The 14,475-nt window shown below is 46.8% G+C and overlaps 1 protein-coding gene across 2 annotated transcripts in view; it reads left to right on the top strand.

Annotated features, from left to right (window-relative positions):
• DHRSX (dehydrogenase/reductase X-linked) overlaps positions 1 to 1,473 on the top strand; it is a 230,868-nt gene extending 229,395 nt beyond the window's left edge. Inside the window, exons 11-12 of one of the 2 annotated variants that reach the window (XR_007132866.1) lie at positions 551 to 636; positions 919 to 1,473. The gene's annotated coding sequence lies outside the window, so the exon portion shown is untranslated. Of the gene's footprint in view, positions 1 to 550 lie in introns of both variants that reach the window. The other variant, XR_007132865.1, reaches the window with a different exon arrangement.
• The last annotated feature ends 13,002 nt before the right edge of the window (positions 1,474 to 14,475 follow it).

Raw genomic sequence — 14,475 nt, 5'->3', positions numbered from 1 at the left:
TTTTTCACCCTTTTTCTCTCAGAAGAGTCCAGTGGACTTTTCCAGCGGCTATGGGATGGGTGATAACACAGCAGATTCAAGACGGAAGCAGATATGTGTTTCTCAAAGTGTGGTATGGGGAGCCTTGTTGTGGTTCTGAGCCGCATCTGTGATCTGCTCTGCAGCTCGCAGCAATGCCAGATCCTTGACCCACTGAGCGAGGCCAGGGATTGAACCCACATCCTCACAGACACTGTGAGGTTCTTAACCCGCTGAGCCACAGTGGGAACTCCTAGCATAGAACTTACAGAATCAGAGCTGCATAGAGGAAAGTATCTCATTAGACTCCCCGACCTTGACAAGGACCTAAAAACATTATCTTCTGTTTCTGGAGACTTGAGACGATGTCAAAAGTGTTAAGTCTTGGCCAGCTCACCAAATCTGCTCAGGGAAAAAGGGCTTCAGGGCTCTGTCGGTCTGTCTCCCTCAAGATTATGGCCTGACAGTTCTCTTTAATGTTGTCAGTCTCGAGATGTTTCTAATGGGATGCTTTTCAAATGTATTCACACAGGATTTTTCAGTTTGTTCCGGCAGGAATGTTGGGTCAAGTCGCCTAATCTTCCATGTAACCAGGAGTAGTAGCTCATCGTCAAAGACGTAAGCATGACAGATTAAGAAGTTGGGAAGAAAAGACAGATATTAAGGATTTAAGTTATGTAACAGAAGGAAAATCTAATAGCTGTCTAAGCAGAACTATAGTCATAAAATATAAAGGACATTTTAACTGTGTATTAGCACTCTAGGAGAACATGAATTCCAAATCGTATAAATATAATCACCCATATGTGGGGCCATAATATCATAAAGTTGAAATTTGATAGCAAAATAACCACAAACGTGTATCACCGTCCAACCAGAACTTTAAATCTCTCCTTTAAGTGGTTTTCGGCCATCATCCAAAAGTCTGCAAACAAGAAATGATGGAGAGGCTGTGGAGAACAGGGGACGTTCTTATACTGTCGGTGGGAAGGTCAATTGGTGCAGCCATTATGGAAAACAGGAGGGAGATTCCTCAGAAAACTAAAAATAGAATGACCATTTGATCCAGCAATCCCACTTCTGGGCATCGGTCTGGAGAGAACCATGACTTGAAAAGACTCATGTACTCCATTGTTCGTTGCCGTACTCTATATCACAGCCAAGACGTGGAAACCACCTCAATGTCCATCGACAGAGGCGTGGATAAAGATGTGGTCCATAGACACAAAGGAATATGACTCAGCCCTGAAAAGGAAAGAAGGAATGGCATTTGCAGCCACGTGGGTGGACTTGGACATGATGAGGCTGCGTGAAGCTAGTCAGACAGTGAGACACCCACATGATATGCTATCCCTTCCATGTGGCATCTGAAAAAAGGACACAAGGAACTGCTTTGCAGACCAGATAGAGACTCTCAGACTTTGGAAAACTGATGGTTTGTGGGGGGATGGGCTGGGGGTTTGAGATGGAAAAGCTATAAAACCACGTCATGATGATCAAGGTACAACTGTAAATACAATGAACTCCATTGAATTTGAGAAATAAATAAATGTCTTTCGGGAAGAAGAAAGTTAAAGCAATCACTGGGGACGCCCCTAAAGTTAGTCCGGGTGTGGGGGGTGCTGTGGGGGATTGACCTCTCTTGGAATGAGTTCATTGTCTGTTCATTTCTGGCTGCACCCCACCACCACCACCACATGCAGAAGTTCTTGGGCCAGGGATCAAACCCATGCCACAGCAGCAACCTGAACCACAACCGTGAGAGTGCCAGATCCTTAACCCATGGAGCCACCAGGGAACTCCAAGAATGAGCTAATATTCAAAATAATGAATGACGCATTAGATTGAGAAGGTGATACAGAGGAACATAAATCTCAAGAGAGCAAGAACATGAAATTCTTCAGCTAAGAAAGGAGGAATTTCATGAGTCAGAACATGAGTCAATATGCATCATCTAACATCCAACCTTGGAGTTCCCATCGTGGCTCAGCGGAAATGAACCTGACTAGTATCCATGAGGATGCAGGCTCCACCCCCAGCCTCACTCAGTGGGTTAAGGATCCAGCATTGATGCAAGTGCAGCATAGATCATAGATGCCGCTTGTATCTGGTGTTGCTGTGGCTGTGGTGTAGACCAGCAGCTGCAGCTCTGATTCGACCCCTAGCCTGGGAGCTTCCATATGCCAAGGGTGTGGCCCTAAAAAGCAAATTAAACAAATAACAAAGTCTAACCTTGTTCCCACAGCCTAGAAGGCTCCTCAGGATTTGGAGACCAGCTCTCTCTGTCTGGTCTCCAGTTCCATCCCGCTGTATGTTGCTGCCTTCTTTAAAGACTCATGGACCTCCCTGCATTTGTGGGGTTGCATCCCACCGCAGGGCCTTTGCACAAGCTGTGTTCTCTGCTAAAACTTACAGTGCCCAGATAACAAATAGCGGATTTCACTATTGTGTTCATGGGTTTATGTCCACCTTCTAGAACATTGGAGAAGCTAAAAAAGAACTTGGAGCTCCCATTGTAGTGCAGTGTAACGTTAAGCACCCAGCTACCTGAGGATGCAGATTGGATCCTTGGCCCCACTCAGCGGGTCCAGGATCCGATGTTGCTGTGAGCAGTGGTGTAGGTCGTGTTGCTGTGGCTGTAGTGTAGGCCAGCAGCTGAAGTTCCACTTCTATGCCTACCCTGGGAACTTTCATATGCTGCAGGTGTGGCCCTAAAAAGAATTAAAAAAAAAAAAAAAGAAGAAGAAGAAGAGGAGGAAAAAAGGAAAAGAGATCCGTGATGGTCGCTACTGGTCTAACAGTTAAGGACTCGACATTGCCACTGCTCTGACTCAGGTTCGATCCCTGGCCCAGGAACTTCTGCATGCTGTGGGTATGGCCAAAAAAATTACTGTCCAGCACAGGGAACTTCATCCAGTCTCTTGCGATAGAACCTAATGGAAGATAATATAAGAAAGGGAATGTATGTATATGTATGCCCGAGTCACGTTGCTGTGCAGCAGACATTGGCACACCATTGTACATCGTCTGTACGTTCATAAAAAAATGAACTTACCTAAATCAAAAAAATTTAAGAAAAAAAATAAAGCAGCAGCCCATAAATATCCTTAATAAGAGGATACAAGAAAGCTGAGAGCTAGTCTTCTAAAAAAATTCAGAGAAAGGACTAGGAAGCAAAATGAAAAAAAAAAAAAAAGACTGCGGGTATATCCCAAATTGACTCAGACAGTACACTCATCAGAAAAATCAGTGTGATTTGCAATGGTTTATGCAAATACTTTTGGAAAGCAGAAGCGTCGGGGTGATGCTAGGGAAAATATGCATTACCAGAATTTAGAAAAATAAAGCCACTGTCAGGAAATCAGTTTTAATGATGAAATTGCAGAAGAGCCATCTCTGCATAAAAAAAAAAAAAATGTTCAAGCTCCTAGAATTCTTCACTAAGTTCTCTGAAACCTGCAAGGACTTTTCAAGGTCCTTATATTTATTCAGAGGTTGGGCTAAGAAGGAATGCTTTGAAGTAACTTGCAAGAGCTTCCTTAGAATCATTTTAAAATTTGATTTAAAATGTGCAGAAAGAGGAGTCCCTGCTGTGGCACATAGGAAATGAGTCCAACTCGTATCCATGAGGAGGCGAGTTCGATCCCTGGCCTCGCTCAGTGGGTTAAGGGTCCAGTGTTGTGGTGAGCTGTGGTGTCAGTCACACACGTGGCTCGGATCTGGTGTTCTGTGGCTGTGGTGTAGACCTGTGGCTGCAGCTCCGATTTGACCCCTAGCCTGGGAACTTGCATATGCCACAGATGCCGCCCTGAAAAAGCAAAAAAAAAAAAAAAAAAATGTGGGGACGACTAGACAAGGTCACCTCCAAGGCCAAACCTGGCTCTGCAGTTACGGTGCCCGTCTCAGGACAGAGCCCCCCAGCCTCTTGGCATCACCCAATCACCTGTCTGGTTTGCCCATGAATTGTGGAGAACGGCCCCAGGAAGCCGACCAGAACCCACAAAGTCCTGCCCTCTAGGTGGGTTGGCTTCATGCTTCCACGCCCTTCCAGCCCCAGCTGACCCTGCAGAATGACCTTCCCCCAGACACTTCCCGTTCCCCAGACTTTTTAAAGAGTCTCATGCTCTACTAACTTGCCTCCACTTCTCACATGGCCCAGGCCTTGGGGAATGCTTAACTTTGATGTGTCTGGTGGGATGGGCGATGGTGCCCTATTCGTCTGTCAGATGCTCACCTCTGTGGCAATAAATGTCAATACGTGACTAGCGTCTACAATCCATAGGCTTTGAGGAAAGCAGTCGCCCTTGGTGATGTGGGTGGGCCTCGTCCAATCAGGTGAAGGCCTTCAGAGCCACATCTGAGGGTTCCTGCAGAAGGAATCCTGCCTCAAAACTGAAGCATCGAAATTCCATTCAAGTTCCTGGCCTGCCCGCCTACCCTGCAGAATTCAGACGTGTCAACTAATAATTCAGTCACCCTTGGGGCTGTGGGTGGGCCTTGTCCAATCAGGTGAAGGCCTTCAGAGCAACATTCAAAGCTTCCTGCAGAAGAAATTCTGCCTCAAGGCTGAAGTGTAGAAACTCTATTCGAGTTCCTGGCCTGCCAGCCTGCCCTGTAGACTTCAGACTTGTCACTCTCCTCTGCAAATTGCGTGAATCAGTTTCTTAAATCTTTCGCACCAGACTTGTATCTTAGTGGTCTTGTCTCCTTGAGAATCCCAGTGTGACTGTGTAGAGATTGAAGGCATATGCAAGACTTCCCAGCTACCTTGGGTCCCCTGTTGGGCACAGCCTTCTTTGGAAGCCGGGCAGAGAGCCACAAACCCTTATTGTCTAATTGGATGGACTCTGGTTATTTCAAACCATTTCTCGAATTCACTCTTGTCCCCATTTTGTGATGTGGGATGTGTGTGTGATTGTGATACCACCTGTTTTTCAAAAGCCTAAAAAGTAGAACCCACATTCTTCCGCTCTGCACATTTCTCATTTTTGCAATGGACACACTTTCTTGTTAATTTTAAATGAAACCCTTAGGCTGATGGGCTGAAAGCCTGTCAGAGAAGTGCTTGGGCTCCACGGGGCAGTCACTTCCACACACTCTTTTTGGGTGTCTGGTATTCAAAGAGAGATTGGAAGTAAGGGGGTCCACGTCTCCGTCACCCCTTTACCGGGGAACACATATAAGGAGGGGCTGCCCGGCAAATACACTCATCTCAATTTCTAATCAACACGGAGCTCCTCCTCTTGGGTTTTTGGGTTTTTTTTGTTTTTTTGTCTCCCTCTTTTTTCTTTGGATATAATTTGCTTCTCATCATGATTGACACTGCAATGGAGAAGCCATCTGAATCGAGGCGTTTTGAGAAAATTGTACCTTCTGTGACATGTGCCACCAAGCCCATACTTTGCAGCACATGCTCAAGGGGCTAATTATTGGCTGCGCTGCTTCCCAGGGTAATATATGCATGCCTGTTCCTCGTTTTCCAGGAAGTGAAAATGAAGCTTCTCAGGGGCTGTGGAAACCCATCATTTCAGCTGTCAGTCGATGGCGCCCCACTGTGAGAAAGCGTTTGCGACTTGAGCCTCTTCCTCCACCCCGGTTTAGAGAATTTGGTTCCGAGGTTGTTCCATGTCCCTGGCAGCCATGACACAGGGGCACACAGGGGGCGTGTCTGTCACCGGTGCAACAAGACATCACGTTTGTTTGTTTCCCAAGATGGTACCCACGTCTTGTCTCTGGGGAAACTGATTTTTTGAAACTCCCTTTCTCTGCATGGGTGATATAAAACTCTGGTCTTTGTGGCTTGTCTCCTAAGCTTACGCTGCTTAGATTCACCTTTATTTTAACAACTAAAGTGTCTGCTTTATTTTAGTCACTATGGCTTCCCCAAGAGGGACCAGATTTGCCCAAGGTTGAACAGTGCCCCGTTCGCCCAACGCCCCCTGTCTCGGTCCCAGGGTTTGAGATCCCAAGCTCAGGGCTGGCTCTCCTTGGAGAGACTTCGTTGTCCGTTTCCTCCTCCCCTCACAAACTGGAGGAAAGCTGGAAATGTCAGTTGCAGGTCTTGACGTGTGTCCAGCGAACCGTGTGCAAGGGAAGTCATTTTCCACATGGCTTCTTTTTGGTAGAAATGAAGATGCCTTGAAGATGGATGGGAAACGACAATAACTTTTTAAGAGTCTCTTTCTCCGCCGACCGAGCTAGCTGGCGGCGCAAAGGATGACTTTTTAAAAGAAGAGCTTCAGCGAATTCGGCTTCTGAATTCCCTTATGGGGAACAAAGATGCATGGGTATTTTCGAGGGAGGAAAATCCTTAGCGGAACATATGTGGAGGAGAGAGACGCAGGGATGCTTACTGGTGATAAGAGAGCGTCATGCCCACATGTGTCTTCTTCCTGTGTGTTGTCAGATCTCACAGTCAATGACTTTAAAAAATCGGGAGACCCGCAAAGGTGGAAGGGCCACTCACCCTATCTCTGGCACCTGGGGACGGGACCTCATTTGGACAAAGAGTCTTCGAACGTGTGATGAAGGGAAGGGTCTGGGAGGAGGTCCTCCTGGAAGAGGGGTCCCTCCATCCAAGGACAGAGTCCTCCAAGGAGAGAGAAGAGGAGACACAGACACAGAGGAGAAGCCACGGGAAGGGTCTGAGAGGAGGTCCTCCTGGAAGAGGGGGGTCCTCCCTCCAAGGACAGTGTCCTCCTAAGAGACAGAAGAGGAGACCCAGACACAGAGGAGAAACCACAGGAAGATGGAGGCAGAGACAGGAGGGAGGCGGCCACCAGCCCAGGGCCGCCTGGAGCCCCCAGAAGCTGGAAGAGGCAGGAAGGACCCTCCCCAGGAGCCTCTGGAGGGAGCCTGGCCCTGTCCACACCTTGACCGCAGACACCTGTTCTCCAGGATGCGGGAGGATGGATGCCTATTGTTCTAAGCCTCATGGTTTGGCATCATTTTTTTAGGTCAGACCCAGGCCACTCACAGACATTATCCTTGATGTGATGAAAGATGAAAGTTTGAGAACGAGAAGCCCTCTAATAAGATATCCTAGAACAGGTCGAGAGAGACAAGAAAGCCAGGCATGAAATGTCGTTTGGGGAACCCTGTTATACCCCCTCAAAGTGGGTGTTTTCTAGAGTGGAGGGGCTTCCTAGAAGGGAAACAATGAGAAGGGAGAAAGAAAAAATGTCCAGACTTTGGGAGGAGCCCAGAACCAGAAGTTCAGAGCTTAAGGTGAAGATGAATTTGGGTCCAGAGAGGGTGTCAAGGAGCCTGGCGAATTCACTCCACCCCCTGGTGGCCAGGAGGACTTACTACAAGCCTCGGGCAGAGGACTCTGCTCCTCAAAGCCGGATGCAGGGGAGTTCGGGCGGTCGAGACGCTTCTAGAGCCTTCTGAGTTCTAGGGGAGGAATAGAAATGCGTGGCCCACAGTCGAGGTGCCAACCCACCGTTGTGCCCCTGCATAGCCGTATCCTTCTCTGCCCCATCCCCAGGTTGCAAAAGCCACACTCTTTGCAGCTCTGGGTTCTCACGTGTAACAAAATACCGGGAACAGAAGTTGACTGTTGCACCTGTGAAAATCACTGTTAATCCCTTTTATAGGAAGGAGACCTTTTCTTTTTTTTATTGCTATTATTTTTAGTGAAGTTGATTTACGATGTGCCCATTTCTGCTGTACAGAAAAGGAATCCAGTCATGCATGTATTTCTCATAGTATCTTCCATCCTGGTCCATCCACAGGGACTGGATCGAGTTCCCTGTGCTGCACAGCAGGACCTCATGGCTGACCCATTCTCAATGTCATACTTTGCATCTATGAACCCCAAACTCTCCGTCCATCCCATTCCCTCGCCCTCCCCCTTGACAGCCACACTTCCATTCTCCATGTCTGTGAGTCTATTTCTGTTCTGTAGATAAGTTCATATATGCCACATTTTAGATTCCACATACACGTGATCTCATATGGTATTTGTCTGTCTCTGTCTGGCTGACTTCCTTAGTGTCAGAATCTCTAGGTCCATCCATGTTGCTGTGAATGGCATTGGTTCATTCTTTTTCATGGCTGAGTAGTATTCCATCGTGTCTATGTACCCCCTCTTCTTAATCCACTCATCCATCGATGGACACTTAGCTTGTGTCCCTGTCTTGGCTATTGTGACTAGTGCTGCAGTGAACATAGGTGTGCATGGATCTTTTCATTTATTACTTTTTGTTGGCTGGCAGATCTCAGCTGGGCATGTGAGGTGTCTCTGCTTTTTTTTTTTTATTAGAGTTGATTTGCCGTGTTGCGTCAATTTCTGAAGCACGGCAAAGTGACCCGGTCACACATGTATACACATTCTTTTTCTCATAGTATCTACCATCCTGATCTACCCCAAGAGACGGGATAGAGTTCCCTGTGCTGGACAGCAGAACTTCAGGGCTTCTCCATTTTCAATGTCATAGTTTGCACCTACTGAACCCAAACTCCCCATCCATCCCACTCCCTCCCAAGACTTTTTGTTTCAACCAGAGAGGTCTCCTAAAACATTAAAACTGTACATTCCTATGTGCATAAATGATACCTTCTGACTATTCTTAAACTGATTTTTTTTTTCGGTCCAGGTGGGTAGAAAAATTAATTACAAAAGAGCTTCCTTCTAGGTAAATATGAGGCTGAATGGTCTGCGGTGATCCCTGTGTCTATCCACAGTGACGGAAACCCAGCCATCGGAGAAAGGTCAGGGCCGTGACCTCTCTTCTGGGTCGACCCAGAAGGCTTAGCCAACCTTTTAACATTTCTTTGTTATTTGTTTTTTTCCCTCTCGGTTGGCTGACATGTCAATAGCAATTTTTTAAATGTCTCGGAGACGTTTATATTGTAGTGTTGTGTTTTATTGCTGCCGTTCTGGGGGCCTGCTCTTAACCGTGAGTCTTGGAAGCCTTTCATGGGGATTGTTCAGGTCAGATGGGTTCCCAGCCACCAAGGCAGTCACATCAGGTTTTAGCTTTTCCCCAGCTTTATTGAGGAATAAGGGACCAGGAGTGTTTTATACACCAAGCCACAAGTAGAGGCCAAGCTGTGAAAATCTCCCCTTTTCTTTCCAACCCAGGCCTCCCATGTAACCATATGGAGGATTCGTCTTGCAGTTCCCATTGTGGCTCAGCGAGTTAAGAACCCAACATAGTGTTGATGAGGCCACGGGTTCGGTCCCTGGCCTCGCTCAGTGGGTTAAGGATATGGCGTTGCTGTGAGCTGCTGCACAGCATGCAGATGTGGCTCGGATCTGGCATTGCTGTGGCTGTGGCGTAGGCTGGCAGCTGCAGCTCTGATTTGACCCCGTGCCTGGGACCCTCCATATGCTGCAGGTGCAGCCCTAAAAAGAAAAAAAAGAAAAGAAAAAGAATATATGTCTTATGGGAAGGGCAGAAGGGTGTGCATAAATCACTGATTATGTTTTGAGAAGCAAAAGAAATAAAATATCATTGGATTATAGCCCAAAGTATAAAATGTCTGTCCATCCCTCCCTATTGACGTAAATAAATGGTGGAATAGATACATAACAGGGAGAATAAATAAATTGCCCCCAGGAGAAGGGTGGATAATGTATGTGGCTATTGCAGCCTTGAGGGGGTGAGCCTAAATGCCCAAGGATGGACAGCCCATGGTGAACATTAGTCCCAAGAGGACACAACAGAAGTGGGGGGTGGGAGGGAGAGTCACTGCAGACTCCTGAGCCATGCGACCTTGCCAAGGTGCTCAAGGTCACCATCCATGGTAGGACACGGTCCTCGCCTTAACCCTCAGATTTACGAGACATCAAATAAAACTGTGACGCGTGCTGTTCCTGAATATACATGCCTTTCCCTCTGAACCCCCCACCAACCCCGGGAATGCAGACCTTCTATGAGCCCGTCTCTTCCAGGTCCTCATGTCTTTAGTCCAAAACAAAGGAAAGAGTGGAGAGTTCCCTCACGCTCCAATGCGGTATGCGTTGGGACCCTGGCCCATCACAGTGGGCTGGTGTCTGCCTTCTCTCCCTCCCGCACAGTCCCGACCCCACCACAGCTTGGTCCAGCTCCACATCCTTTAAAAAGCAGCCCCTTGCAGATTCTTCTCTCCTCCGTGCAAATCACCCTCCTACCACCCCCTCGCAGTCCCAAACACCCTGGTCCAGTGTTGACAGATTTTCCTCTTAGTGGCTCCGGTGCCGTTGCTCCTGGCACTTTGTCATAAAGTTGGTCCTTTCTGTCTTCTCATCTTCCCCTCACTGCTCCCCGAGAGGTGCATTTGTCGGGAACAAGCTCTCTGACACCGCTACTCTCAAAACTTGCACGTAACACGAGCCCATCAAAAGTCAGCTGACTTATTAATGGTGGCCTTTCGGACCGGTGTGAGGTGGTACCTCACTGTAGTTTTGATTTGCATTTCTCTAATAATAATGAGGAATGTTATTTGCATGTGCCTGCGGGCCATCCCTAGGTCTTCCTTGAAGAAATGTCTGTTGAGGTCTTCTGCCCATTTTTCAATGGGGTTGTTTGTTTTTTTGTTGTTGAGTTGTGTATTTTGGAGATTAAGCCCTTGTCAGTTGCATCATTTGCAAAGATTTTCTCCCATGCTCTGGGTTGTCTTTTCAGTTTGTGTTTGTTTGTTTGGTTGTTATCTTTTTAGGGCCACACCAGCAGCAAATGGAGGTTCCCAGGCTAGGGGTTGAATCAGAGCTGTAGCTGCCGGCCTACACCACAGCCACAGAAACACTGGATCCAAGCCACATCTGCGAGCTATACCACAGCTGTGGCAATACAGGATCCTTTACCCACTGAGAAAGACCAGGGATCAAACCCACATCCTCATGGATATTAGTCAGGTTCTTAACCTGCTGAGCCACAACAGGAACTCCTCTTTTTTTTTTTTTTAATGGTTTCCTTTGCTGTGCAAAAGCTTTTGAATTTAATCGGGTCCCACTGGTTTATTTTTGTTTTATTGTCATTATTCTAGGAGGCAGATCAAACAAGACATTGCTGCAATTTATGTCAATGAGTGTTCTGCCTGTGTTTTTTGCTAGGAGTTTGATAGTATCTGGCTTTCATTTTAGGTCTTTAACCCATTTTGAGTTTATTTTTGTGTATGGTGTTAGAGAATGTTCTAATTTCATTCTTTTGCATGTAGCTGTCCAGTTTTCCTAGCACCACTTATGGAAGGGACTCTTTCTTGCATTGTATGTTCCTGTCTCCTTTGTCATAGATTGATTGACCATAGGTGGTTGGGTTTATTTCTGGGCTCTCTATCCACTGATCTATATTTCTGTTTTTATGCCAGTACCATACGGTTTTGATGACTGTACCTTTGTAGTATGTTCTGAAGTCTGGGAGCCTGATTCCTCCCATTCCTTCCCATGTTTTTCTCTTTCAATATTGCTTGGGCTATTCGGGGTCTTTAATAGTGGCAAAAAATGAACCTGTCTACAAAACAGAAACAGACTCACAGACAGAGAACAGACTTGTGGTTGCCGAGGGGGCGGGGAAGGGAGTGGACTGGACAGGGAGTGTGGGGTCAGTAGATGCAAACGAGGACATTTGGGATGGGTAAGCAATGAGGTCCTGCTGTGCAGCACAAGGAACTCTATCCAGTGTCTTGGGATAGACCAGGATGGCAGATAGTATGAGAAAGGGAAAGGATATATGTGTGTGACTGGGTTACTTTGCTGTTCAGCAGAAATTAACACAACATTGTAAACCAATTCTAATTCTTATTAAAAAAAAGTCAGCTGAGTAAATGCACTTCTTTGGTTTGGTTTTGGTTTGGTTTTCAACTTTTAATTACTCAATTACATTAATAGTTGTGCAATAATCATCACAACCAAATTTTATAGCACCAGGGGTTTCGGTTGTAAATGCGCTTCATTCGATGTATCCCTTCGCTGAGAACAAAGCCATAGGAATGGGTCCATCCTTGCTTCCGTCCAGAGAGAGCAATAGACACTCTTGCTTTTGAAGAGGAAGAAGCTGGGCTCTGCTTTTTAAGGGATGACCCCACGAGGGTTTTAGGCAGTCCACTGAATCTCGTGCAGCAGTCATTCTGAAACTTGGCTGCACGCTGGAGAAGCACCGAGAGAGCTTTTGCAAAATCCTGGTGCCTGGTCCTTCTCCTTTGGGCCATGAAATAAAAATCTCTTCAGGCGAGGTCCAGGCAGAAAAATGTTTGGGGCTCCCCAGGGGGATTCCAGGGTACAGGCGAAGTTCAGTCTCCATTTCAAAAGAAGGTATTTCTGGCAGAGATCAAGTGCCACCCCTACAAAACATTTGCCACCAAGAACTCTGCGTCTTACCACTTAGGGCTGTTTCATGAACAATGAAGGAGTGTCTGAGCTCATGCTTGGAGTTTGTTGAGGTGAGACGCAATCTATATTCTAGTCATCTTCTGGAATATTTGTATGATCTAGGATTTCTTTTAATGAAAAAAAAATCTGTAATTGTAACAGCATTTCCTTTTGCATGGTTACAATGTTAACCCATTGTTGCCCAAAGTTTCCCATCCCATGAGTGAGTTTTCTTGTTTAACTACGATTTTGTTATGTTTTATGCACAAAGAAAAGTTAGTCTAAAGGAACCTATCTACAGAACAGAAAGAGACTCACAGACACGGAGAACAGATGTGTGGTTGCCAAGGAGGAAGGGGAGGGAGTGGGATGGATGGGGCGTTGGGGTTCGTAGATGCAAACCAGGACATGGAGAATGGATCAGCTGTGAGGTCCTGCTGTCCAGCACAGGGAACTCTATCCAGTCTCTTGGGATAGACCAGCATGGAGGATATTGTAAGAGAATGTAGTGTGTATGTATGACCTGGCCAGTTTCCTGTACGCAAGTTGACACAACACTGTAAGCCAACTATACTTTAATTAAAACATTTTTTTTCTTTAAGTTAATGTAGGATCATGTCATCTGCTGACCTGCTGCCAGATGCATGATGCCTGGGTTAGCAGCAGCCTGGCCGTATGTAGGTCCCCACACCAATGATTCAATCAGAATCCACTTTTTAAACATCTGCCAAAGATGTATGTGCCCATTGAAAGTTGATAGCCAGGGAGTTCCCATCATGACTCAGCAGTTAGCGAACCCCAACTAGCAGCCATGAGGAGGTGGGTTTAATCCCTGGCCTTAGCTCAGTGGGTTAAAGATCTGGCGTTGCCAAGAGCTGTGGTGTAGGTCACAGACGCAGCTTGGATCTGGCGTTGCTGTGGCTGCAGCTCCGATTGAACCTCTAGCCTGGGAAGCTCCATGGGCAGCAGGTGTGGTCCCTAAAAAAAGACAAAAGACAAAAATAAATAAAGTTGATGGCCAGCACCTGCTTAAGAGGAATGCAGGGTTGTTTAGCAGGAAAAAAAAAAAAGGAGAGAAAAGGAGGAATAAAAGACGAGGAAGGGAGTCAAAAAAAAAAAGAATGTTTGGTTTGGAGTTCCTACTGTAGAAAGGAAAATAAATAAAATGAAAATAAAAATCCGAATGCCCTGTGGACAGAAGGGGATGTTTATCTGAAAAAGAAAAAGCAAAAAACAAGAAAATAAAGAAGGAAGAGAGATTGAAATTTGAGTCTTGCCCCACGGGGCGTGTTCCACACCCCTGACACCCCTCACCATTGATGTTCCGTGGACATTCCAGACTGGCTACATTTTAGGAGGGCCTTGAACAAATGCACAATTGTAACAGAAACATCCTACAAAGAGGAAGGCGTTCCCTGGTGGCTCAGCGGGTTAAGGATCTGTCCTCATCACTGCAGCACCTCAGGTTGCGGCTGCGGCATGGATTCCATCTCTGGCCCAGGAACTTCGCATGCCAAAAAAAAAAAAAAAAAGTTTACAGAGACGCTATGTGCATATGAACGCGTGTGGGAGAGTATTTGAGTGTGTCTGTGTATTTCCATTCCTTGATAATGGCAACAATGTAACTCAGAAAGTGAGAAACTCCAGATGAGTAAACTGAAAACTAGACAGGAGGGCACATGCCCAAGATCCATGCCCCCCGGGTTTTGATCTTGTCCCTAGGATAGGGCTCTAGGAGGGCAGGAAGAGGATTAAGGAAAAATATCCCCATCATCCGGAAGGGTTTGCAAAAGCAGAAGTGAGCCTGGCTTCCTTGACCTCGCTGCCCTGAGCCATTAACCTCTTGTTTGCCTCACGCCTCCTCTGCCTCACTGAGCAATTGCCCAGGGTTCTGGATTGAGATACCGCATGGGGTGAGCGCTGGCTGAAGGGTCAACGAGTGTTTTCTCAGTTCCTGCCTCTCCCCAGTCAACCATAGGCTCTTCTCCAAAAAGAAGCCTGGGAGCCAGGAGACAGGGGATTCATCATGTCACCAGCCCCCCTGGTCATCCTCCGGTGACCCAGCACATCGGGTCCTTCCCAAGAATCCCCTGGAGCCTCATCTCCAGGACACCCCACCCCCAGTGCCTTTTCTGTGTCTTCATCACGCACATCCAGGAACG

This window comes from Phacochoerus africanus, chromosome X (assembly GCF_016906955.1).
Source record: "Phacochoerus africanus isolate WHEZ1 chromosome X, ROS_Pafr_v1, whole genome shotgun sequence".
Taxonomy (NCBI): domain Eukaryota; kingdom Metazoa; phylum Chordata; class Mammalia; order Artiodactyla; family Suidae; genus Phacochoerus; species Phacochoerus africanus.
The sequence above is the reverse complement of the archived record's forward strand: the minus strand, read 5'-3'. Positions and strand labels throughout refer to the sequence as shown.